The 24892-nt window shown below is 49.3% G+C and overlaps 21 non-coding genes across 21 annotated transcripts; 14 read left to right on the top strand and 7 right to left on the bottom strand.

Moving 5' to 3' along the window:
- The first annotated feature begins 971 nt into the window (after positions 1-971).
- On the top strand, positions 972-1043 carry Trnap-ugg. The gene has a single exon. It is a non-coding gene; the product is annotated as a tRNA-Pro (tRNA).
- Positions 1044-2458: 1415 nt separating this feature from the next.
- On the bottom strand, positions 2459-2531 carry Trnav-uac. Its single transcript has one exon. It is a non-coding gene; the product is annotated as a tRNA-Val (tRNA).
- Positions 2532-2766: 235 nt separating this feature from the next.
- On the top strand, positions 2767-2838 carry Trnap-cgg. The gene has a single exon. It is a non-coding gene; the product is annotated as a tRNA-Pro (tRNA).
- Positions 2839-4476: 1638 nt separating this feature from the next.
- On the top strand, positions 4477-4548 carry Trnap-ugg. The gene has a single exon. It is a non-coding gene; the product is annotated as a tRNA-Pro (tRNA).
- A 1411-nt stretch (positions 4549-5959) lies between these two features.
- On the bottom strand, positions 5960-6032 carry Trnav-uac. The gene has a single exon. It is a non-coding gene; the product is annotated as a tRNA-Val (tRNA).
- Positions 6033-6267: 235 nt separating this feature from the next.
- Trnap-cgg lies at positions 6268-6339 on the top strand. The gene has a single exon. It is a non-coding gene; the product is annotated as a tRNA-Pro (tRNA).
- Positions 6340-7978: 1639 nt separating this feature from the next.
- Positions 7979-8050, top strand: Trnap-ugg. The gene has a single exon. It is a non-coding gene; the product is annotated as a tRNA-Pro (tRNA).
- Positions 8051-9461: 1411 nt separating this feature from the next.
- Positions 9462-9534, bottom strand: Trnav-uac. Its single transcript has one exon. It is a non-coding gene; the product is annotated as a tRNA-Val (tRNA).
- Positions 9535-9769: 235 nt separating this feature from the next.
- Positions 9770-9841, top strand: Trnap-cgg. Its single transcript has one exon. It is a non-coding gene; the product is annotated as a tRNA-Pro (tRNA).
- Positions 9842-11480: 1639 nt separating this feature from the next.
- Positions 11481-11552, top strand: Trnap-ugg. Its single transcript has one exon. It is a non-coding gene; the product is annotated as a tRNA-Pro (tRNA).
- Positions 11553-12956: 1404 nt separating this feature from the next.
- Positions 12957-13029, bottom strand: Trnav-uac. Its single transcript has one exon. It is a non-coding gene; the product is annotated as a tRNA-Val (tRNA).
- A 235-nt stretch (positions 13030-13264) lies between these two features.
- On the top strand, positions 13265-13336 carry Trnap-cgg. Its single transcript has one exon. It is a non-coding gene; the product is annotated as a tRNA-Pro (tRNA).
- A 1639-nt stretch (positions 13337-14975) lies between these two features.
- On the top strand, positions 14976-15047 carry Trnap-ugg. Its single transcript has one exon. It is a non-coding gene; the product is annotated as a tRNA-Pro (tRNA).
- A 1403-nt stretch (positions 15048-16450) lies between these two features.
- Positions 16451-16523, bottom strand: Trnav-uac. Its single transcript has one exon. It is a non-coding gene; the product is annotated as a tRNA-Val (tRNA).
- Positions 16524-16758: 235 nt separating this feature from the next.
- Trnap-cgg lies at positions 16759-16830 on the top strand. Its single transcript has one exon. It is a non-coding gene; the product is annotated as a tRNA-Pro (tRNA).
- Positions 16831-18471: 1641 nt separating this feature from the next.
- On the top strand, positions 18472-18543 carry Trnap-ugg. Its single transcript has one exon. It is a non-coding gene; the product is annotated as a tRNA-Pro (tRNA).
- Positions 18544-19955: 1412 nt separating this feature from the next.
- On the bottom strand, positions 19956-20028 carry Trnav-uac. Its single transcript has one exon. It is a non-coding gene; the product is annotated as a tRNA-Val (tRNA).
- Positions 20029-20263: 235 nt separating this feature from the next.
- Positions 20264-20335, top strand: Trnap-cgg. Its single transcript has one exon. It is a non-coding gene; the product is annotated as a tRNA-Pro (tRNA).
- A 1639-nt stretch (positions 20336-21974) lies between these two features.
- Positions 21975-22046, top strand: Trnap-ugg. The gene has a single exon. It is a non-coding gene; the product is annotated as a tRNA-Pro (tRNA).
- A 1402-nt stretch (positions 22047-23448) lies between these two features.
- On the bottom strand, positions 23449-23521 carry Trnav-uac. Its single transcript has one exon. It is a non-coding gene; the product is annotated as a tRNA-Val (tRNA).
- A 235-nt stretch (positions 23522-23756) lies between these two features.
- Positions 23757-23828, top strand: Trnap-cgg. The gene has a single exon. It is a non-coding gene; the product is annotated as a tRNA-Pro (tRNA).
- The last annotated feature ends 1064 nt before the right edge of the window (positions 23829-24892 follow it).

The raw sequence follows: 24892 nt of genomic DNA on the forward strand, positions 1-24892 counted from the left end.
AGCTTCGGCTCGCTCTTCCTACATGATCGCTTCTTGTGCGGAATAATTCCTAGCTCGCCGATGGCTTCAGAGTTGGTCTTCTCGAAGTTTTGCTTTCGCACTGCATTCCGCAATCTTTTCGTTATGAGTTGTGTGCTTCGGTTTCCCGACTTTCTTGTGTTTAGTGCGTTTGGCTTCTCTTAACCCTTAGCCACCGCTTGCCGAAATTTCCACACTATCATCTGTCGATCTGCAGAGCTCGATGAAGGCATCGCGGCCGTTCCTGAGCTCGTGGAACGGTCGAATCTGTAGTTGTTTCCAGATCTCTCCCACACAACGGCCTCCCAGAAGCTTGGATTACAGAAGTACGCCACTACTCCCAGCCGGAGATTCACGATTGAAAGCAGAATGACATGAGCTACATGCAGCTCCGATTTTTTTTTTGTGTCTGACCTACTTTGAAAGACTTTGTAGTCGATTTACTTACTACTATCGCTGTTGGAAACCAGGTGATAACCGCACAGTATTCTAGAGACGATGAGGTAATGAAAATTTAGAATAAGTAAAACAGTATCAAAAGAAGTTGTGTGGTGGAGCAGCACATGCAATTCACGCTTCCTAGATATTCGTTACTGCATAGAATAATTCTTTTGTCTGCGGCGTCTTCAGTATCCGTCTTCTGGAAATTTTGCTTGCAGTATATTGTGCAATCTTTTCGTTATGAGTTGGTGCTTGGTTTCCCGATGTTCTTTTGTTTAGTGCATTCGCCTTCTCTTAACCCTGAGAAACCACATACCGAAACTGAGGCACTGCCGGCTGTTCATAAGCAGTGCTCGATGCAGTTATTTCGCTTTTTATTCGTTGCCTTTAATATTCTTCTCATCAGTGGTGAGTGCTGCCTGCAGAAAGCGTTTATCTTGCGAATTCACGTGAAAGTTTGTGTTCCCTGTGAGGCGCACTACTTGGGATTAACTTGACTGCTCCAGCCAGGTGGCTCGTTGGTCTAGGGGTATGATTCCTGCTTTGGGTGCAGGAGGTCCCGGGTTCAAATCCCGGACGAGCCCTAGCGTTTTGTGCAAACTGATCGCACGTCAGTGGCTGAGTCAGCGCAAAAAGCTCGCCGTCAATATCAAATGAACTTCTTATTCGATGTGAGCAATTGACACTCTGGTCCGACGCGTTAAAAAAAAAAAAATAAAAAAAAAAAAAGTGGCTGGGGTACCTGGCTCTCACCCAGGAGGCCGGGGTTCGATTCCCGGTACCGGAAATGCGCATTTTGTTGCTCCTCTTATGCGACTTGGCCCGACTTAGCTCGACTGACGCTACGCTGACGCTTGCAGAAAACTACGTTAAGTACGATTCGTGGTAACAAGTGACGGCGAGAGCGATGCGACACCTGTCCACCTCTTATCGAGGCACCTAACTGTGGTCAACAAAGCTGGAGGACTGCAAGACATTGCCACGGGGGCTGAATGCAGCTAACCACACTGCTTAGTGTCCTAACAGCGGAGACAGGTTCAAAAAAAAAAAAAAAAAAAAAAAAAAAAATGGGTATAATTCCTGCTTAGGGTGCAGGAGGTCCCGGGTTCAAATCCCGGACGAGCCCTCGCGTTTTGTGCAAACTGATCGCACGTCAGTGGCTGAGTCAGCGCAAAAAGCTCGCCGTCAATATCAAACGAATTTCTTATTCGACGTGAGCAATTGACACTCTGGTCCGACGCGTGAAGGCGATTACGAAGGTTTCGGGTACAGGTGGTAGCAGATGCAATTTCCCAATCTAAAAACGAAAAAAAATTAAAAAAAAAAAAAAAAAAAAAAAGGGGGTATGATTCCTGCTTTGGGTGCAGGAGGTCCCGGGTTCAAATCCCGGACGAGCCCTGCCATTTTGACCGTGCTGAAGAGTAGGTGGAACTCAGCCCCGGTTGCAGCTCCTCAATGAAGAGTAGACGCCTGTTATAGCACGTGGATATAACAAGAATGCGGCACCAGTAAAGTACGTAGGTGGAATTCGGTAGAAAAGCAGACGGTAATTTTGCATGCAACGGAAAACAAGGTTGTCTTTGCGGGATATGTGCACCGTGAGTGGAGATTCAGCTTAATTGTGCGACAGTCTACCCTCATCTTACTAGCGACGGCAACAACCAAGGGGTGGCATGTAAGATTGAGCGTGGCTAAGAGTTTCTCATTATTAGTTAGCATCACACTTTGACAGAGCTGTGACAAGGCGAGTAGGGTGAGCTCAGGAAAGCCAGTAGCAAGCGCACTTGAAGTAGCCCTGAAGAACCGGATTATAAATTTTGCCAGCCATAATGGAGCTAGGGGCGTTCTCAGTTACCAAATACCGGTGCAATAAGAGAGCAACAGTATTTGACCGTAAAATGACGCCCTATCCGTCTAGCATACGACATTGCTTGTCTCTGCATACGCGGACGTCAGGTCATCTCGGAAATGAAATCCGAAATATAGATTAAAATTGTTGTGTTCCCGCCCGGGATCGAACCGGGGACCTTCTGCGTGTAAAGCAGACGTGATAACCGCTACACCACGGAAACGACGGTTCTTTTCATGTACCACCCGGAGACTCGTAATAGCAACAGTTTGTCTTCTGTGTTAGCAAGGGCATCGGCTACGAGCTCCCTCCGATTCGTGAAGTTCCTGTAGTAAAAGACGTCGATGGAAACAATCCAACCGCGACAGACAGGGAGAACGCTGGCTGAGCTGCAGCCCTACATGGTGAGACCATCAAAGGTGGCGTCATTCACATGCAGTGCGTTTTCGGAACGAATAGGCTCGTTGGTCTAGGGGTATGATTCCTGCTTCGGGTGCAGGAGGTCCCGGGTTCAAATCCCGGACGAGCCCTTGCGTTTTGTACAACGGTGCGGTAACAAATCGCATGGCGGCGGCTGTTTCGCGCATTTCCAGGCCTCCAAGTCAGCGCTAAAATCCGACAACCAGTTCTGAAACCGTTTCATGTTTCATTTGAGCCATGTGCACCCTGCTGATGGAACGTTTGAAGTTGATTTAAATGGTCACAGTAGAGATCGTAGCAAGTGTCTTGCTGAGTGCGACGAAAACGGGTTTCCGCCCGCAATCGAGCCGGGGACCTTCTGCGTGTTAGGCACGGCGCCTGGGCTCGGCGGCAGCTGCTGCTCTTTCCTTCCTTACGAGATACCGTCGATTCGCGCAGTCGTTATTGCAAAAGATGTCACCAAACGCAATCGCTTCGTTAGCGGCACGGTGCCTGGGCTCGGCGGCAGCTCTACATGGAGGCACCAGCAGCCCAGCCAGGCCGCCGCCGGCACCGGCGCGCCACAGCCCAAGGAGTCGGCGGCCGCCCTGCAATGCCCCTGCCGTTGCATATTCCACCCGCCTCATATCCTCCCCATGTCTGACTCACTACCCCAAATGACACTGCAGTGGACGTGCTTATTACTATCGCTTTTGGAAGAACCAAGGCGCAGTATTCTAGTGTCGAACCGGTACTGCAAATTGGGATTAAGCAAAAATTTATTGTGTGGTCGAGCGACAGCTTCGGCTCGCTCTTCCTACATGATCGCTTCTTGTGCGGAATAATTCCTAGCTCGCCGATGGCTTCAGAGTTGGTCTTCTCGAAGTTTTGCTTTCGCACTGCATTCCGCAATCTTTTCGTTATGAGTTGTGTGCTTCGGTTTCCCGACTTTCTTGTGTTTAGTGCGTTTGGCTTCTCTTAACCCTTAGCCACCGCTTGCCGAAATTTCCACACTATCATCTGTCGATCTGCAGAGCTCGATGAAGGCATCGCGGCCGTTCCTGAGCTCGTGGAACGGTCGAATCTGTAGTTGTTTCCAGATCTCTCCCACACAACGGCCTCCCAGAAGCTTGGATTACAGAAGTACGCCACTACTCCCAGCCGGAGATTCACGATTGAAAGCAGAATGACATGAGCTACACGCAGCTCCGATTTTTTTTTTGTGTCTGACCTACTTTGAAAGACTTTGTAGTCGATTTACTTACTACTATCGCTGTTGGAAACCAGGTGATAACCGCACAGTATTCTAGAGACGATGAGGTAATGAAAATTTAGAATAAGTAAAACAGTATCAAAAGAAGTTGTGTGGTGAGCAGCACATGCAATTCACGCTTCCTAGATATTCGTTACTGCATAGAATAATTCTTTTGTCTGCGGCGTCTTCAGTATCCGTCTTCTGGAAATTTTGCTTGCAGTATATTGTGCAATCTTTTCGTTATGAGTTGGTGCTTGGTTTCCCGATGTTCTTTTGTTTAGTGCATTCGCCTTCTCTTAACCCTGAGAAACCACATACCGAAACTGAGGCACTGCCGGCTGTTCATAAGCAGTGCTCGATGCAGTTATTTCGCTTTTTATTCGTTGCCTTTAATATTCTTCTCATCAGTGGTGAGTGCTGCCTGCAGAAAGCGTTTATCTTGCGAATTCACGTGAAAGTTTGTGTTCCCTGTGAGGCGCACTACTTGGGATTAACTTGACTGCTCCAGCCAGGTGGCTCGTTGGTCTAGGGGTATGATTCCTGCTTTGGGTGCAGGAGGTCCCGGGTTCAAATCCCGGACGAGCCCTAGCGTTTTGTGCAAACTGATCGCACGTCAGTGGCTGAGTCAGCGCAAAAAGCTCGCCGTCAATATCAAATGAACTTCTTATTCGATGTGAGCAATTGACACTCTGGTCCGACGCGTTAAAAAAAAAAAAATAAAAAAAAAAAAAGTGGCTGGGGTACCTGGCTCTCACCCAGGAGGCCGGGGTTCGATTCCCGGTACCGGAAATGCGCATTTTGTTGCTCCTCTTATGCGACTTGGCCCGACTTAGCTCGACTGACGCTACGCTGACGCTTGCAGAAAACTACGTTAAGTACGATTCGTGGTAACAAGTGACGGCGAGAGCGATGCGACACCTGTCCACCTCTTATCGAGGCACCTAACTGTGGTCAACAAAGCTGGAGGACTGCAAGACATTGCCACGGGGGCTGAATGCAGCTAACCACACTGCTTAGTGTCCTAACAGCGGAGACAGGTTCAAAAAAAAAAAAAAAAAAAAAAAAAAAATGGGTATAATTCCTGCTTAGGGTGCAGGAGGTCCCGGGTTCAAATCCCGGACGAGCCCTCGCGTTTTGTGCAAACTGATCGCACGTCAGTGGCTGAGTCAGCGCAAAAAGCTCGCCGTCAATATCAAACGAATTTCTTATTCGACGTGAGCAATTGACACTCTGGTCCGACGCGTGAAGGCGATTACGAAGGTTTCGGGTACAGGTGGTAGCAGATGCAATTTCCCAATCTAAAAACGAAAAAAAATTAAAAAAAAAAAAAAAAAAAAGGGGGTATGATTCCTGCTTTGGGTGCAGGAGGTCCCGGGTTCAAATCCCGGACGAGCCCTGCCATTTTGACCGTGCTGAAGAGTAGGTGGAACTCAGCCCCGGTTGCAGCTCCTCAATGAAGAGTAGACGCCTGTTATAGCACGTGGATATAACAAGAATGCGGCACCAGTAAAGTACGTAGGTGGAATTCGGTAGAAAAGCAGACGGTAATTTTGCATGCAACGGAAAACAAGGTTGTCTTTGCGGGATATGTGCACCGTGAGTGGAGATTCAGCTTAATTGTGCGACAGTCTACCCTCATCTTACTAGCGACGGCAACAACCAAGGGGTGGCATGTAAGATTGAGCGTGGCTAAGAGTTTCTCATTATTAGTTAGCATCACACTTTGACAGAGCTGTGACAAGGCGAGTAGGGTGAGCTCAGGAAAGCCAGTAGCAAGCGCACTTGAAGTAGCCCTGAAGAACCGGATTATAAATTTTGCCAGCCATAATGGAGCTAGGGGCGTTCTCAGTTACCAAATACCGGTGCAATAAGAGAGCAACAGTATTTGACCGTAAAATGACGCCCTATCCGTCTAGCATACGACATTGCTTGTCTCTGCATACGCGGACGTCAGGTCATCTCGGAAATGAAATCCGAAATATAGATTAAAATTGTTGTGTTCCCGCCCGGGATCGAACCGGGGACCTTCTGCGTGTAAAGCAGACGTGATAACCGCTACACCACGGAAACGACGGTTCTTTTCATGTACCACCCGGAGACTCGTAATAGCAACAGTTTGTCTTCTGTGTTAGCAAGGGCATCGGCTACGAGCTCCCTCCGATTCGTGAAGTTCCTGTAGTAAAAGACGTCGATGGAAACAATCCAACCGCGACAGACAGGGAGAACGCTGGCTGAGCTGCAGCCCTACATGGTGAGACCATCAAAGGTGGCGTCATTCACATGCAGTGCGTTTTCGGAACGAATAGGCTCGTTGGTCTAGGGGTATGATTCCTGCTTCGGGTGCAGGAGGTCCCGGGTTCAAATCCCGGACGAGCCCTTGCGTTTTGTACAACGGTGCGGTAACAAATCGCATGGCGGCGGCTGTTTCGCGCATTTCCAGGCCTCCAAGTCAGCGCTAAAATCCGACAACCAGTTCTGAAACCGTTTCATGTTTCATTTGAGCCATGTGCACCCTGCTGATGGAACGTTTGAAGTTGATTTAAATGGTCACAGTAGAGATCGTAGCAAGTGTCTTGCTGAGTGCGACGAAAACGGGTTTCCGCCCGCAATCGAGCCGGGGACCTTCTGCGTGTTAGGCACGGCGCCTGGGCTCGGCGGCAGCTGCTGCTCTTTCCTTCCTTACGAGATACCGTCGATTCGCGCAGTCGTTATTGCAAAAGATGTCACCAAACGCAATCGCTTCGTTAGCGGCACGGTGCCTGGGCTCGGCGGCAGCTCTACATGGAGGCACCAGCAGCCCAGCCAGGCCGCCGCCGGCACCGGCGCGCCACAGCCCAAGGAGTCGGCGGCCGCCCTGCAATGCCCCTGCCGTTGCATATTCCACCCGCCTCATATCCTCCCCATGTCTGACTCACTACCCCAAATGACACTGCAGTGGACGTGCTTATTACTATCGCTTTTGGAAGAACCAAGGCGCAGTATTCTAGTGTCGAACCGGTACTGCAAATTGGGATTAAGCAAAAATTTATTGTGTGGTCGAGCGACAGCTTCGGCTCGCTCTTCCTACATGATCGCTTCTTGTGCGGAATAATTCCTAGCTCGCCGATGGCTTCAGAGTTGGTCTTCTCGAAGTTTTGCTTTCGCACTGCATTCCGCAATCTTTTCGTTATGAGTTGTGTGCTTCGGTTTCCCGACTTTCTTGTGTTTAGTGCGTTTGGCTTCTCTTAACCCTTAGCCACCGCTTGCCGAAATTTCCACACTATCATCTGTCGATCTGCAGAGCTCGATGAAGGCATCGCGGCCGTTCCTGAGCTCGTGGAACGGTCGAATCTGTAGTTGTTTCCAGATCTCTCCCACACAACGGCCTCCCAGAAGCTTGGATTACAGAAGTACGCCACTACTCCCAGCCGGAGATTCACGATTGAAAGCAGAATGACATGAGCTACACGCAGCTCCGATTTTTTTTTTGTGTCTGACCTACTTTGAAAGACTTTGTAGTCGATTTACTTACTACTATCGCTGTTGGAAACCAGGTGATAACCGCACAGTATTCTAGAGACGATGAGGTAATGAAAATTTAGAATAAGTAAAACAGTATCAAAAGAAGTTGTGTGGTGGAGCAGCACATGCAATTCACGCTTCCTAGATATTCGTTACTGCATAGAATAATTCTTTTGTCTGCGGCGTCTTCAGTATCCGTCTTCTGGAAATTTTGCTTGCAGTATATTGTGCAATCTTTTCGTTATGAGTTGGTGCTTGGTTTCCCGATGTTCTTTTGTTTAGTGCATTCGCCTTCTCTTAACCCTGAGAAACCACATACCGAAACTGAGGCACTGCCGGCTGTTCATAAGCAGTGCTCGATGCAGTTATTTCGCTTTTTATTCGTTGCCTTTAATATTCTTCTCATCAGTGGTGAGTGCTGCCTGCAGAAAGCGTTTATCTTGCGAATTCACGTGAAAGTTTGTGTTCCCTGTGAGGCGCACTACTTGGGATTAACTTGACTGCTCCAGCCAGGTGGCTCGTTGGTCTAGGGGTATGATTCCTGCTTTGGGTGCAGGAGGTCCCGGGTTCAAATCCCGGACGAGCCCTAGCGTTTTGTGCAAACTGATCGCACGTCAGTGGCTGAGTCAGCGCAAAAAGCTCGCCGTCAATATCAAATGAACTTCTTATTCGATGTGAGCAATTGACACTCTGGTCCGACGCGTTAAAAAAAAAAAAATAAAAAAAAAAAAAGTGGCTGGGGTACCTGGCTCTCACCCAGGAGGCCGGGGTTCGATTCCCGGTACCGGAAATGCGCATTTTGTTGCTCCTCTTATGCGACTTGGCCCGACTTAGCTCGACTGACGCTACGCTGACGCTTGCAGAAAACTACGTTAAGTACGATTCGTGGTAACAAGTGACGGCGAGAGCGATGCGACACCTGTCCACCTCTTATCGAGGCACCTAACTGTGGTCAACAAAGCTGGAGGACTGCAAGACATTGCCACGGGGGCTGAATGCAGCTAACCACACTGCTTAGTGTCCTAACAGCGGAGACAGGTTCAAAAAAAAAAAAAAAAAAAAAAAAAAAATGGGTATAATTCCTGCTTAGGGTGCAGGAGGTCCCGGGTTCAAATCCCGGACGAGCCCTCGCGTTTTGTGCAAACTGATCGCACGTCAGTGGCTGAGTCAGCGCAAAAAGCTCGCCGTCAATATCAAACGAATTTCTTATTCGACGTGAGCAATTGACACTCTGGTCCGACGCGTGAAGGCGATTACGAAGGTTTCGGGTACAGGTGGTAGCAGATGCAATTTCCCAATCTAAAAACGAAAAAAAATTAAAAAAAAAAAAAAAAAAAAGGGGGTATGATTCCTGCTTTGGGTGCAGGAGGTCCCGGGTTCAAATCCCGGACGAGCCCTGCCATTTTGACCGTGCTGAAGAGTAGGTGGAACTCAGCCCCGGTTGCAGCTCCTCAATGAAGAGTAGACGCCTGTTATAGCACGTGGATATAACAAGAATGCGGCACCAGTAAAGTACGTAGGTGGAATTCGGTAGAAAAGCAGACGGTAATTTTGCATGCAACGGAAAACAAGGTTGTCTTTGCGGGATATGTGCACCGTGAGTGGAGATTCAGCTTAATTGTGCGACAGTCTACCCTCATCTTACTAGCGACGGCAACAACCAAGGGGTGGCATGTAAGATTGAGCGTGGCTAAGAGTTTCTCATTATTAGTTAGCATCACACTTTGACAGAGCTGTGACAAGGCGAGTAGGGTGAGCTCAGGAAAGCCAGTAGCAAGCGCACTTGAAGTAGCCCTGAAGAACCGGATTATAAATTTTGCCAGCCATAATGGAGCTAGGGGCGTTCTCAGTTACCAAATACCGGTGCAATAAGAGAGCAACAGTATTTGACCGTAAAATGACGCCCTATCCGTCTAGCATACGACATTGCTTGTCTCTGCATACGCGGACGTCAGGTCATCTCGGAAATGAAATCCGAAATATAGATTAAAATTGTTGTGTTCCCGCCCGGGATCGAACCGGGGACCTTCTGCGTGTAAAGCAGACGTGATAACCGCTACACCACGGAAACGACGGTTCTTTTCATGTACCACCCGGAGACTCGTAATAGCAACAGTTTGTCTTCTGTGTTAGCAAGGGCATCGGCTACGAGCTCCCTCCGATTCGTGAAGTTCCTGTAGTAAAAGACGTCGATGGAAACAATCCAACCGCGACAGACAGGGAGAACGCTGGCTGAGCTGCAGCCCTACATGGTGAGACCATCAAAGGTGGCGTCATTCACATGCAGTGCGTTTTCGGAACGAATAGGCTCGTTGGTCTAGGGGTATGATTCCTGCTTCGGGTGCAGGAGGTCCCGGGTTCAAATCCCGGACGAGCCCTTGCGTTTTGTACAACGGTGCGGTAACAAATCGCATGGCGGCGGCTGTTTCGCGCATTTCCAGGCCTCCAAGTCAGCGCTAAAATCCGACAACCAGTTCTGAAACCGTTTCATGTTTCATTTGAGCCATGTGCACCCTGCTGATGGAACGTTTGAAGTTGATTTAAATGGTCACAGTAGAGATCGTAGCAAGTGTCTTGCTGAGTGCAACGAAAACGGGTTTCCGCCCGCAATCGAGCCGGGGACCTTCTGCGTGTTAGGCACGGCGCCTGGGCTCGGCGGCAGCTGCTGCTCTTTCCTTCCTTACGAGATACCGTCGATTCGCGCAGTCGTTATTGCAAAAGATGTCACCAAAGGCAATCGCTTCGTTAGCGGCACGGTGCCTGGGCTCGGCGGCAGCTCTACATGGAGGCACCAGCAGCCCAGCCAGGCCGCCGCCGGCACCGGCGCGCCACAGCCCAAGGAGTCGGCGGCCGCCCTGCAATGCCCCTGCCGTTGCATATTCCACCCGCCTCATATCCTCCCCATGTCTGACTCACTACCCCAAATGACACTGCAGTGGACGTGCTTATTACTATCGCTTTTGGAAGAACCAAGGCGCAGTATTCTAGTGTCGAACCGGTACTGCAAATTGGGATTAAGCAAAAATTTATTGTGTGGTCGAGCGACAGCTTCGGCTCGCTCTTCCTACATGATCGCTTCTTGTGCGGAATAATTCCTAGCTCGCCGATGGCTTCAGAGTTGGTCTTCTCGAAGTTTTGCTTTCGCACTGCATTCCGCAATCTTTTCGTTATGAGTTGTGTGCTTCGGTTTCCCGACTTTCTTGTGTTTAGTGCGTTTGGCTTCTCTTAACCCTTAGCCACCGCTTGCCGAAATTTCCACACTATCATCTGTCGATCTGCAGAGCTCGATGAAGGCATCGCGGCCGTTCCTGAGCTCGTGGAACGGTCGAATCTGTAGTTGTTTCCAGATCTCTCCCACACAACGGCCTCCCAGAAGCTTGGATTACAGAAGTACGCCACTACTCCCAGCCGGAGATTCACGATTGAAAGCAGAATGACATGAGCTACACGCAGCTCCGATTTTTTTTTTGTGTCTGACCTACTTTGAAAGACTTTGTAGTCGATTTACTTACTACTATCGCTGTTGGAAACCAGGTGATAACCGCACAGTATTCTAGAGACGATGAGGTAATGAAAATTTAGAATAAGTAAAACAGTATCAAAAGAAGTTGTGTGGTGGAGCAGCACATGCAATTCACGCTTCCTAGATATTCGTTACTGCATAGAATAATTCTTTTGTCTGCGGCGTCTTCAGTATCCGTCTTCTGGAAATTTTGCTTGCAGTATATTGTGCAATCTTTTCGTTATGAGTTGGTGCTTGGTTTCCCGATGTTCTTTTGTTTAGTGCATTCGCCTTCTCTTAACCCTGAGAAACCACATACCGAAACTGAGGCACTGCCGGCTGTTCATAAGCAGTGCTCGATGCAGTTATTTCGCTTTTTATTCGTTGCCTTTAATATTCTTCTCATCAGTGGTGAGTGCTGCCTGCAGAAAGCGTTTATCTTGCGAATTCACGTGAAAGTTTGTGTTCCCTGTGAGGCGCACTACTTGGGATTAACTTGACTGCTCCAGCCAGGTGGCTCGTTGGTCTAGGGGTATGATTCCTGCTTTGGGTGCAGGAGGTCCCGGGTTCAAATCCCGGACGAGCCCTAGCGTTTTGTGCAAACTGATCGCACGTCAGTGGCTGAGTCAGCGCAAAAAGCTCGCCGTCAATATCAAATGAACTTCTTATTCGATGTGAGCAATTGACACTCTGGTCCGACGCGTTAAAAAAAAAAAAAAAAAAAAAAAAAAAAGTGGCTGGGGTACCTGGCTCTTACCCAGGAGGCCGGGGTTCGATTCCCGGTACCGGAAATGCGCATTTTGTTGCTCCTCTTATGCGACTTGGCCCGACTTAGCTCGACTGACGCTTGCAGAAAACTACGTTAAGTACGATTCGTGGTAACAAGTGACGGCGAGAGCGATGCGACACCTGTCCACCTCTTATCGAGGCACCTAACTGTGGTCAACAAAGCTGGAGGACTGCAAGACATTGCCACGGGGGCTGAATGCAGCTAACCACACTGCTTAGTGTCCTAACAGCGGAGACAGGTTCAAAAAAAAAAAAAAAAAAAAAAAAAAAAAATGGGTATAATTCCTGCTTAGGGTGCAGGAGGTCCCGGGTTCAAATCCCGGACGAGCCCTCGCGTTTTGTGCAAACTGATCGCACGTCAGTGGCTGAGTCAGCGCAAAAAGCTCGCCGTCAATATCAAACGAATTTCTTATTCGACGTGAGCAATTGACACTCTGGTCCGACGCGTGAAGGCGATTACGAAGGTTTCGGGTACAGGTGGTAGCAGATGCAATTTCCCAATCTAAAAACGAAAAAAAATTAAAAAAAAAAAAAAAAAAAAAGGGGGTATGATTCCTGCTTTGGGTGCAGGAGGTCCCGGGTTCAAATCCCGGACGAGCCCTGCCATTTTGACCGTGCTGAAGAGTAGGTGGAACTCAGCCCCGGTTGCAGCTCCTCAATGAAGAGTAGACGCCTGTTATAGCACGTGGATATAACAAGAATGCGGCACCAGTAAAGTACGTAGGTGGAATTCGGTAGAAAAGCAGACGGTAATTTTGCATGCAACGGAAAACAAGGTTGTCTTTGCGGGATATGTGCACCGTGAGTGGAGATTCAGCTTAATTGTGCGACAGTCTACCCTCATCTTACTAGCGACGGCAACAACCAAGGGGTGGCATGTAAGATTGAGCGTGGCTAAGAGTTTCTCATTATTAGTTAGCATCACACTTTGACAGAGCTGTGACAAGGCGAGTAGGGTGAGCTCAGGAAAGCCAGTAGCAAGCGCACTTGAAGTAGCCCTGAAGAACCGGATTATAAATTTTGCCAGCCATAATGGAGCTAGGGGCGTTCTCAGTTACCAAATACCGGTGCAATAAGAGAGCAACAGTATTTGACCGTAAAATGACGCCCTATCCGTCTAGCATACGACATTGCTTGTCTCTGCATACGCGGACGTCAGGTCATCTCGGAAATGAAATCCGAAATATAGATTAAAATTGTTGTGTTCCCGCCCGGGATCGAACCGGGGACCTTCTGCGTGTAAAGCAGACGTGATAACCGCTACACCACGGAAACGACGGTTCTTTTCATGTACCACCCGGAGACTCGTAATAGCAACAGTTTGTCTTCTGTGTTAGCAAGGGCATCGGCTACGAGCTCCCTCCGATTCGTGAAGTTCCTGTAGTAAAAGACGTCGATGGAAACAATCCAACCGCGACAGACAGGGAGAACGCTGGCTGAGCTGCAGCCCTACATGGTGAGACCATCAAAGGTGGCGTCATTCACATGCAGTGCGTTTTCGGAACGAATAGGCTCGTTGGTCTAGGGGTATGATTCCTGCTTCGGGTGCAGGAGGTCCCGGGTTCAAATCCCGGACGAGCCCTTGCGTTTTGTACAACGGTGCGGTAACAAATCGCATGGCGGCGGCTGTTTCGCGCATTTCCAGGCCTCCAAGTCAGCGCTAAAATCCGACAACCAGTTCTGAAACCGTTTCATGTTTCATTTGAGCCATGTGCACCCTGCTGATGGAACGTTTGAAGTTGATTTAAATGGTCACAGTAGAGATCGTAGCAAGTGTCTTGCTGAGTGCGACGAAAACGGGTTTCCGCCCGCAATCGAGCCGGGGACCTTCTGCGTGTTAGGCACGGCGCCTGGGCTCGGCGGCAGCTGCTGCTCTTTCCTTCCTTACGAGATACCGTCGATTCGCGCAGTCGTTATTGCAAAAGATGTCACCAAAGGCAATCGCTTCGTTAGCGGCACGGTGCCTGGGCTCGGCGGCAGCTCTACATGGAGGCACCAGCAGCCCAGCCAGGCCGCCGCCGGCACCGGCGCGCCACAGCCCAAGGAGTCGGCGGCCGCCCTGCAATGCCCCTGCCGTTGCATATTCCACCCGCCTCATATCCTCCCCATGTCTGACTCACTACCCCAAATGACACTGCAGTGGACGTGCTTATTACTATCGCTTTTGGAAGAACCAAGGCGCAGTATTCTAGTGTCGAACCGGTACTGCAAATTGGGATTAAGCAAAAATTTATTGTGTGGTCGAGCGACAGCTTCGGCTCGCTCTTCCTACATGATCGCTTCTTGTGCGGAATAATTCCTAGCTCGCCGATGGCTTCAGAGTTGGTCTTCTCGAAGTTTTGCTTTCGCACTGCATTCCGCAATCTTTTCGTTATGAGTTGTGTGCTTCGGTTTCCCGACTTTCTTGTGTTTAGTGCGTTTGGCTTCTCTTAACCCTTAGCCACCGCTTGCCGAAATTTCCACACTATCATCTGTCGATCTGCAGAGCTCGATGAAGGCATCGCGGCCGTTCCTGAGCTCGTGGAACGGTCGAATCTGTAGTTGTTTCCAGATCTCTCCCACACAACGGCCTCCCAGAAGCTTGGATTACAGAAGTACGCCACTACTCCCAGCCGGAGATTCACGATTGAAAGCAGAATGACATGAGCTACACGCAGCTCCGATTTTTTTTTTGTGTCTGACCTACTTTGAAAGACTTTGTAGTCGATTTACTTACTACTATCGCTGTTGGAAACCAGGTGATAACCGCACAGTATTCTAGAGACGATGAGGTAATGAAAATTTAGAATAAGTAAAACAGTATCAAAAGAAGTTGTGTGGTGGAGCAGCACATGCAATTCACGCTTCCTAGATATTCGTTACTGCATAGAATAATTCTTTTGTCTGCGGCGTCTTCAGTATCCGTCTTCTGGAAATTTTGCTTGCAGTATATTGTGCAATCTTTTCGTTATGAGTTGGTGCTTGGTTTCCCGATGTTCTTTTGTTTAGTGCATTCGCCTTCTCTTAACCCTGAGAAACCACATACCGAAACTGAGGCACTGCCGGCTGTTCATAAGCAGTGCTCGATGCAGTTATTTCGCTTTTTATTCGTTGCCTTTAATATTCTTCTCATCAGTGGTGAGTGCTGCCTGCAGAAAGCGTTTATCTTGCGAATTCACGTGAAAGTTTGTGTTCCCTGTGAGGCGCACTACTTGGGATTAACTTGACTGCTCCAGCCAGGTGGCTCGTTGGTCTAGGGGTATGATTCCTGCTTTGGGTGCAGGAGGTCCCGGGTTCAAATCCCGGACGAGCCCTAGCGTTTTGTGCAAACTGATCGCACGTCAGTGGCTGAGTCAGCGCAAAAAGCTCGCCGTCAATATCAAATGAACTTCTTATTCGATGTGAGCAATTGACACTCTGGTCCGACGCGTTAAAAAAAAAAAAATAAAAAAAAAAAAAGTGGCTGGGGTACCTGGCTCTCACCCAGGAGGCCGGGGTTCGATTCCCGGTACCGGAAATGCGCATTTTGTTGCTCCTCTTATGCGACTTGGCCCGACTTAGCTCGACTGACGCTTGCAGAAAACTACGTTAAGTACGATTCGTGGTAACAAGTGACGGCGAGAGCGATGCGACACCTGTCCACCTCTTATCGAGGCACCTAACTGTGGTCAACAAAGCTGGAGGACTGCAAGACATTGCCACGGGGGCTGAATGCAGCTAACCACACTGCTTAGTGTCCTAACAGCGGAGACAGGTTCAAAAAAAAAAAAAAAAAAAAAAAAAAAAAATGGGTATAATTCCTGCTTAGGGTGCAGGAGGTCCCGGGTTCAAATCCCGGACGAGCCCTCGCGTTTTGTGCAAACTGATCGCACGTCAGTGGCTGAGTCAGCGCAAAAAGCTCGCCGTCAATATCAAACGAATTTCTTATTCGACGTGAGCAATTGACACTCTGGTCCGACGCGTGAAGGCGATTACGAAGGTTTCGGGTACAGGTGGTAGCAGATGCAATTTCCCAATCTAAAAACGAAAAAAAATTAAAAAAAAAAAAAAAAAAAAAGGGGGTATGATTCCTGCTTTGGGTGCAGGAGGTCCCGGGTTCAAATCCCGGACGAGCCCTGCCATTTTGACCGTGCTGAAGAGTAGGTGGAACTCAGCCCCGGTTGCAGCTCCTCAATGAAGAGTAGACGCCTGTTATAGCACGTGGATATAACAAGAATGCGGCACCAGTAAAGTACGTAGGTGGAATTCGGTAGAAAAGCAGACGGTAATTTTGCATGCAACGGAAAACAAGGTTGTCTTTGCGGGATATGTGCACCGTGAGTGGAGATTCAGCTTAATTGTGCGACAGTCTACCCTCATCTTACTAGCGACGGCAACAACCAAGGGGTGGCATGTAAGATTGAGCGTGGCTAAGAGTTTCTCATTATTAGTTAGCATCACACTTTGACAGAGCTGTGACAAGGCGAGTAGGGTGAGCTCAGGAAAGCCAGTAGCAAGCGCACTTGAAGTAGCCCTGAAGAACCGGATTATAAATTTTGCCAGCCATAATGGAGCTAGGGGCGTTCTCAGTTACCAAATACCGGTGCAATAAGAGAGCAACAGTATTTGACCGTAAAATGACGCCCTATCCGTCTAGCATACGACATTGCTTGTCTCTGCATACGCGGACGTCAGGTCATCTCGGAAATGAAATCCGAAATATAGATTAAAATTGTTGTGTTCCCGCCCGGGATCGAACCGGGGACCTTCTGCGTGTAAAGCAGACGTGATAACCGCTACACCACGGAAACGACGGTTCTTTTCATGTACCACCCGGAGACTCGTAATAGCAACAGTTTGTCTTCTGTGTTAGCAAGGGCATCGGCTACGAGCTCCCTCCGATTCGTGAAGTTCCTGTAGTAAAAGACGTCGATGGAAACAATCCAACCGCGACAGACAGGGAGAACGCTGGCTGAGCTGCAGCCCTACATGGTGAGACCATCAAAGGTGGCGTCATTCACATGCAGTGCGTTTTCGGAACGAATAGGCTCGTTGGTCTAGGGGTATGATTCCTGCTTCGGGTGCAGGAGGTCCCGGGTTCAAATCCCGGACGAGCCCTTGCGTTTTGTACAACGGTGCGGTAACAAATCGCATGGCGGCGGCTGTTTCGCGCATTTCCAGGCCTCCAAGTCAGCGCTAAAATCCGACAACCAGTTCTGAAACCGTTTCATGTTTCATTTGAGCCATGTGCACCCTGCTGATGGAACGTTTGAAGTTGATTTAAATGGTCACAGTAGAGATCGTAGCAAGTGTCTTGCTGAGTGCGACGAAAACGGGTTTCCGCCCGCAATCGAGCCGGGGACCTTCTGCGTGTTAGGCACGGCGCCTGGGCTCGGCGGCAGCTGCTGCTCTTTCCTTCCTTACGAGATACCGTCGATTCGCGCAGTCGTTATTGCAAAAGATGTCACCAAAGGCAATCGCTTCGTTAGCGGCACGGTGCCTGGGCTCGGCGGCAGCTCTACATGGAGGCACCAGCAGCCCAGCCAGGCCGCCGCCGGCACCGGCGCGCCACAGCCCAAGGAGTCGGCGGCCGCCCTGCAACGCCCCTGCCGTTGCATATTCCACCCGCCTCATATCCTCCCCATGTCTGACTCACTACCCCAAATGACACTGCAGTGGACGTGCTTATTACTATCGCTTTTGGAAGAACCAAGGCGCAGTATTCTAGTGTCGAACCGGTACTGCAAATTGGGATTAAGCAAAAATTTATTGTGTGGTCGAGCGACAGCTTCGGCTCGCTCTTCCTACATGATCGCTTCTTGTGCGGAATAATTCCTAGCTCGCCGATGGCTTCAGAGTTGGTCTTCTCGAAGTTTTGCTTTCGCACTGCATTCCGCAATCTTTTCGTTATGAGTTGTGTGCTTCGGTTTCCCGACTTTCTTGTGTTTAGTGCGTTTGGCTTCTCTTAACCCTTAGCCACCGCTTGCCGAAATTTCCACACTATCATCTGTCGATCTGCAGAGCTCGATGAAGGCATCGCGGCCGTTCCTGAGCTCGTGGAACGGTCGAATCTGTAGTTGTTTCCAGATCTCTCCCACACAACGGCCTCCCAGAAGCTTGGATTACAGAAGTACGCCACTACTCCCAGCCGGAGATTCACGATTGAAAGCAGAATGACATGAGCTACACGCAGCTCCGATTTTTTTTTTGTGTCTGACCTACTTTGAAAGACTTTGTAGTCGATTTACTTACTACTATCGCTGTTGGAAACCAGGTGATAACCGCACAGTATTCTAGAGACGATGAGGTAATGAAAATTTAGAATAAGTAAAACAGTATCAAAAGAAGTTGTGTGGTGGAGCAGCACATGCAATTCACGCTTCCTAGATATTCGTTACTGCATAGAATAATTCTTTTGTCTGCGGCGTCTTCAGTATCCGTCTTCTGGAAATTTTGCTTGCAGTATATTGTGCAATCTTTTCGTTATGAGTTGGTGCTTGGTTTCCCGATATGTTCTTTTGTTTAGTGCATTCGCCTTCTCTTAACCCTGAGAAACCACATACCGAAACTGAGGCACTGCCGGCTGTTCATAAGCAGTGCTCGATGCAGTTATTTCGCTTTTTATTCGTTGCCTTTAATATTCTTCTCATCAGTGGTGAGTGCTGCCTGCAGAAAGCGTTTATCTTGCGAATTCACGTGAAAGTTTGTGTTCCCTGTGAGGCGCACTACTTGGGATTAACTTGACTGCTCCAGCCAGGTGGCTCGTTGGTCTAGGGGTATGATTCCTGCTTTGGGTGCAGGAGGTCCCGGGTTCAAATCCCGGACGAGCCCTAGCGTTTTGTGCAAACTGATCGCACGTCAGTGGCTGAGTCAGCGCAAAAAGCTCGCCGTCAATATCAAATGAACTTCTTATTCGATGTGAGCAATTGACACTCTGGTCCGACGCGTTAAAAAAAAAAAAATAAAAAAAAAAAAAGTGGCTGGGGTACCTGGCTCTCACCCAGGAGGCCGGGGTTCGATTCCCGGTACCGGAAATGCGCATTTTGTTGCTCCTCTTATGCGACTTGGCCCGACTTAGCTCGACTGACGCTACGCTGACGCTTGCAGAAAACTACGTTAAGTACGATTCGTGGTAACAAGTGACGGCGAGAGCGATGCGACACCTGTCCACCTCTTATCGAGGCACCTAACTGTGGTCAACAAAGCTGGAGGACTGCAAGACATTGCCACGGGGGCTGAATGCAGCTAACCACACTGCTTAGTGTCCTAACAGCGGAGACAGGTTCAAAAAAAAAAAAAAAAAAAAAAAAAAATGGGTATAATTCCTGCTTAGGGTGCAGGAGGTCCCGGGTTCAAATCCCGGACGAGCCCTCGCGTTTTGTGCAAACTGATCGCACGTCAGTGGCTGAGTCAGCGCAAAAAGCTCGCCGTCAATATCAAACGAATTTCTTATTCGACGTGAGCAATTGACACTCTGGTCCGACGCGTGAAGGCGATTACGAAGGTTTCGGGTACAGGTGGTAGCAGATGCAATTTCCCAATCTAAAAACGAAAAAAAATTAAAAAAAAAAAAAAAAAAAAAAGGGGGTATGATTCCTGCTTTGGGTGCAGGAGGTCCCGGGTTCAAATCCCGGACGAGCCCTGCCATTTTGACCGTGCTGAAGAGTAGGTGGAACTCAGCCCCGGTTGCAGCTCCTCAATGAAGAGTAGACGCCTGTTATAGCACGTGGATATAACAAGAATGCGGCACCAGTAAAGTACGTAGGTGGAATTCGGTAGAAAAGCAGACGGTAATTTTGCATGCAACGGAAAACAAGGTTGTCTTTGCGGGATATGTGCACCGTGAGTGGAGATTCAGCTTAATTGTGCGACAGTCTACCCTCATCTTACTAGCGACGGCAACAACCAAGGGGTGGCATGTAAGATTGAGCGTGGCTAAGAGTTTCTCATTATTAGTTAGCATCACACTTTGACAGAGCTGTGACAAGGCGAGTAGGGTGAGCTCAGGAAAGCCAGTAGCAAGCGCACTTGAAGTAGCCCTGAAGAACCGGATTATAAATTTTGCCAGCCATAATGGAGCTAGGGGCGTTCTCAGTTACCAAATACCGGTGCAATAAGAGAGCAACAGTATTTGACCGTAAAATGACGCCCTATCCGTCTAGCATACGACATTGCTTGTCTCTGCATACGCGGACGTCAGGTCATCTCGGAAATGAAATCCGAAATATAGATTAAAATTGTTGTGTTCCCGCCCGGGATCGAACCGGGGACCTTCTGCGTGTAAAGCAGACGTGATAACCGCTACACCACGGAAACGACGGTTCTTTTCATGTACCACCCGGAGACTCGTAATAGCAACAGTTTGTCTTCTGTGTTAGCAAGGGCATCGGCTACGAGCTCCCTCCGATTCGTGAAGTTCCTGTAGTAAAAGACGTCGATGGAAACAATCCAACCGCGACAGACAGGGAGAACGCTGGCTGAGCTGCAGCCCTACATGGTGAGACCATCAAAGGTGGCGTCATTCACATGCAGTGCGTTTTCGGAACGAATAGGCTCGTTGGTCTAGGGGTATGATTCCTGCTTCGGGTGCAGGAGGTCCCGGGTTCAAATCCCGGACGAGCCCTTGCGTTTTGTACAACGGTGCGGTAACAAATCGCATGGCGGCGGCTGTTTCGCGCATTTCCAGGCCTCCAAGTCAGCGCTAAAATCCGACAACCAGTTCTGAAACCGTTTCATGTTTCATTTGAGCCATGTGCACCCTGCTGATGGAACGTTTGAAGTTGATTTAAATGGTCACAGTAGAGATCGTAGCAAGTGTCTTGCTGAGTGCGACGAAAACGGGTTTCCGCCCGCAATCGAGCCGGGGACCTTCTGCGTGTTAGGCACGGCGCCTGGGCTCGGCGGCAGCTGCTGCTCTTTCCTTCCTTACGAGATACCGTCGATTCGCGCAGTCGTTATTGCAAAAGATGTCACCAAAGGCAATCGCTTCGTTAGCGGCACGGTGCCTGGGCTCGGCGGCAGCTCTACATGGAGGCACCAGCAGCCCAGCCAGGCCGCCGCCGGCACCGGCGCGCCACAGCCCAAGGAGTCGGCGGCCGCCCTGCAATGCCCCTGCCGTTGCATATTCCACCCGCCTCATATCCTCCCCATGTCTGACTCACTACCCCAAATGACACTGCAGTGGACGTGCTTATTACTATCGCTTTTGGAAGAACCAAGGCGCAGTATTCTAGTGTCGAACCGGTACTGCAAATTGGGATTAAGCAAAAATTTATTGTGTGGTCGAGCGACAGCTTCGGCTCGCTCTTCCTACATGATCGCTTCTTGTGCGGAATAATTCCTAGCTCGCCGATGGCTTCAGAGTTGGTCTTCTCGAAGTTTTGCTTTCGCACTGCATTCCGCAATCTTTTCGTTATGAGTTGTGTGCTTCGGTTTCCCGACTTTCTTGTGTTTAGTGCGTTTGGCTTCTCTTAACCCTTAGCCACCGCTTGCCGAAATTTCCACACTATCATCTGTCGATCTGCAGAGCTCGATGAAGGCATCGCGGCCGTTCCTGAGCTCGTGGAACGGTCGAATCTGTAGTTGTTTCCAGATCTCTCCCACACAACGGCCTCCCAGAAGCTTGGATTACAGAAGTACGCCACTACTCCCAGCCGGAGATTCACGATTGAAAGCAGAATGACATGAGCTACACGCAGCTCCGATTTTTTTTTTGTGTCTGACCTACTTTGAAAGACTTTGTAGTCGATTTACTTACTACTATCGCTGTTGGAAACCAGGTGATAACCGCACAGTATTCTAGAGACGATGAGGTAATGAAAATTTAGAATAAGTAAAACAGTATCAAAAGAAGTTGTGTGGTGGAGCAGCACATGCAATTCACGCTTCCTAGATATTCGTTACTGCATAGAATAATTCTTTTGTCTGCGGCGTCTTCAGTATCCGTCTTCTGGAAATTTTGCTTGCAGTATATTGTGCAATCTTTTCGTTATGAGTTGGTGCTTGGTTTCCCGATGTTCTTTTGTTTAGTGCATTCGCCTTCTCTTAACCCTGAGAAACCACATACCGAAACTGAGGCACTGCCGGCTGTTCATAAGCAGTGCTCGATGCAGTTATTTCGCTTTTTATTCGTTGCCTTTAATATTCTTCTCATCAGTGGTGAGTGCTGCCTGCAGAAAGCGTTTATCTTGCGAATTCACGTGAAAGTTTGTGTTCCCTGTGAGGCGCACTACTTGGGATTAACTTGACTGCTCCAGCCAGGTGGCTCGTTGGTCTAGGGGTATGATTCCTGCTTTGGGTGCAGGAGGTCCCGGGTTCAAATCCCGGACGAGCCCTAGCGTTTTGTGCAAACTGATCGCACGTCAGTGGCTGAGTCAGCGCAAAAAGCTCGCCGTCAATATCAAATGAACTTCTTATTCGATGTGAGCAATTGACACTCTGGTCCGACGCGTTAAAAAAAAAAAAAAAAAAAAAAAAAAAGTGGCTGGGGTACCTGGCTCTTACCCAGGAGGCCGGGGTTCGATTCCCGGTACCGGAAATGCGCATTTTGTTGCTCCTCTTATGCGACTTGGCCCGACTTAGCTCGACTGACGCTTGCAGAAAACTACGTTAAGTACGATTCGTGGTAACAAGTGACGGCGAGAGCGATGCGACACCTGTCCACCTCTTATCGAGGCACCTAACTGTGGTCAACAAAGCTGGAGGACTGCAAGACATTGCCACGGGGGCTGAATGCAGCTAACCACACTGCTTAGTGTCCTAACAGCGGAGACAGGTTCAAAAAAAAAAAAAAAAAAAAAAAAAAAAATGGGTATAATTCCTGCTTAGGGTGCAGGAGGTCCCGGGTTCAAATCCCGGACGAGCCCTCGCGTTTTGTGCAAACTGATCGCACGTCAGTGGCTGAGTCAGCGCAAAAAGCTCGCCGTCAATATCAAACGAATTTCTTATTCGACGTGAGCAATTGACACTCTGGTCCGACGCGTGAAGGCGATTACGAAGGTTTCGGGTACAGGTGGTAGCAGATGCAATTTCCCAATCTAAAAACGAAAAAAAATTAAAAAAAAAAAAAAAAAAAAAGGGGGTATGATTCCTGCTTTGGGTGCAGGAGGTCCCGGGTTCAAATCCCGGACGAGCCCTGCCATTTTGACCGTGCTGAAGAGTAGGTGGAACTCAGCCCCGGTTGCAGCTCCTCAATGAAGAGTAGACGCCTGTTATAGCACGTGGATATAACAAGAATGCGGCACCAGTAAAGTACGTAGGTGGAATTCGGTAGAAAAGCAGACGGTAATTTTGCATGCAACGGAAAACAAGGTTGTCTTTGCGGGATATGTGCACCGTGAGTGGAGATTCAGCTTAATTGTGCGACAGTCTACCCTCATCTTACTAGCGACGGCAACAACCAAGGGGTGGCATGTAAGATTGAGCGTGGCTAAGAGTTTCTCATTATTAGTTAGCATCACACTTTGACAGAGCTGTGACAAGGCGAGTAGGGTGAGCTCAGGAAAGCCAGTAGCAAGCGCACTTGAAGTAGCCCTGAAGAACCGGATTATAAATTTTGCCAGCCATAATGGAGCTAGGGGCGTTCTCAGTTACCAAATACCGGTGCAATAAGAGAGCAACAGTATTTGACCGTAAAATGACGCCCTATCCGTCTAGCATACGACATTGCTTGTCTCTGCATACGCGGACGTCAGGTCATCTCGGAAATGAAATCCGAAATATAGATTAAAATTGTTGTGTTCCCGCCCGGGATCGAACCGGGGACCTTCTGCGTGTAAAGCAGACGTGATAACCGCTACACCACGGAAACGACGGTTCTTTTCATGTACCACCCGGAGACTCGTAATAGCAACAGTTTGTCTTCTGTGTTAGCAAGGGCATCGGCTACGAGCTCCCTCCGATTCGTGAAGTTCCTGTAGTAAAAGACGTCGATGGAAACAATCCAACCGCGACAGACAGGGAGAACGCTGGCTGAGCTGCAGCCCTACATGGTGAGACCATCAAAGGTGGCGTCATTCACATGCAGTGCGTTTTCGGAACGAATAGGCTCGTTGGTCTAGGGGTATGATTCCTGCTTCGGGTGCAGGAGGTCCCGGGTTCAAATCCCGGACGAGCCCTTGCGTTTTGTACAACGGTGCGGTAACAAATCGCATGGCGGCGGCTGTTTCGCGCATTTCCAGGCCTCCAAGTCAGCGCTAAAATCCGACAACCAGTTCTGAAACCGTTTCATGTTTCATTTGAGCCATGTGCACCCTGCTGATGGAACGTTTGAAGTTGATTTAAATGGTCACAGTAGAGATCGTAGCAAGTGTCTTGCTGAGTGCGACGAAAACGGGTTTCCGCCCGCAATCGAGCCGGGGACCTTCTGCGTGTTAGGCACGGCGCCTGGGCTCGGCGGCAGCTGCTGCTCTTTCCTTCCTTACGAGATACCGTCGATTCGCGCAGTCGTTATTGCAAAAGATGTCACCAAAGGCAATCGCTTCGTTAGCGGCACGGTGCCTGGGCTCGGCGGCAGCTCTACATGGAGGCACCAGCAGCCCAGCCAGGCCGCCGCCGGCACCGGCGCGCCACAGCCCAAGGAGTCGGCGGCCGCCCTGCAATGCCCCTGCCGTTGCATATTCCACCCGCCTCATATCCTCCCCATGTCTGACTCACTACCCCAAATGACACTGCAGTGGACGTGCTTATTACTATCGCTTTTGGAAGAACCAAGGCGCAGTATTCTAGTGTCGAACCGGTACTGCAAATTGGGATTAAGCAAAAATTTATTGTGTGGTCGAGCGACAGCTTCGGCTCGCTCTTCCTACATGATCGCTTCTTGTGCGGAATAATTCCTAGCTCGCCGATGGCTTCAGAGTTGGTCTTCTCGAAGTTTTGCTTTCGCACTGCATTCCGCAATCTTTTCGTTATGAGTTGTGTGCTTCGGTTTCCCGACTTTCTTGTGTTTAGTGCGTTTGGCTTCTCTTAACCCTTAGCCACCGCTTGCCGAAATTTCCACACTATCATCTGTCGATCTGCAGAGCTCGATGAAGGCATCGCGGCCGTTCCTGAGCTCGTGGAACGGTCGAATCTGTAGTTGTTTCCAGATCTCTCCCACACAACGGCCTCCCAGAAGCTTGGATTACAGAAGTACGCCACTACTCCCAGCCGGAGATTCACGATTGAAAGCAGAATGACATGA

Source organism: Schistocerca piceifrons, unplaced genomic scaffold (genome assembly GCF_021461385.2).
Source record: "Schistocerca piceifrons isolate TAMUIC-IGC-003096 unplaced genomic scaffold, iqSchPice1.1 HiC_scaffold_535, whole genome shotgun sequence".
Taxonomy (NCBI): domain Eukaryota; kingdom Metazoa; phylum Arthropoda; class Insecta; order Orthoptera; family Acrididae; genus Schistocerca; species Schistocerca piceifrons.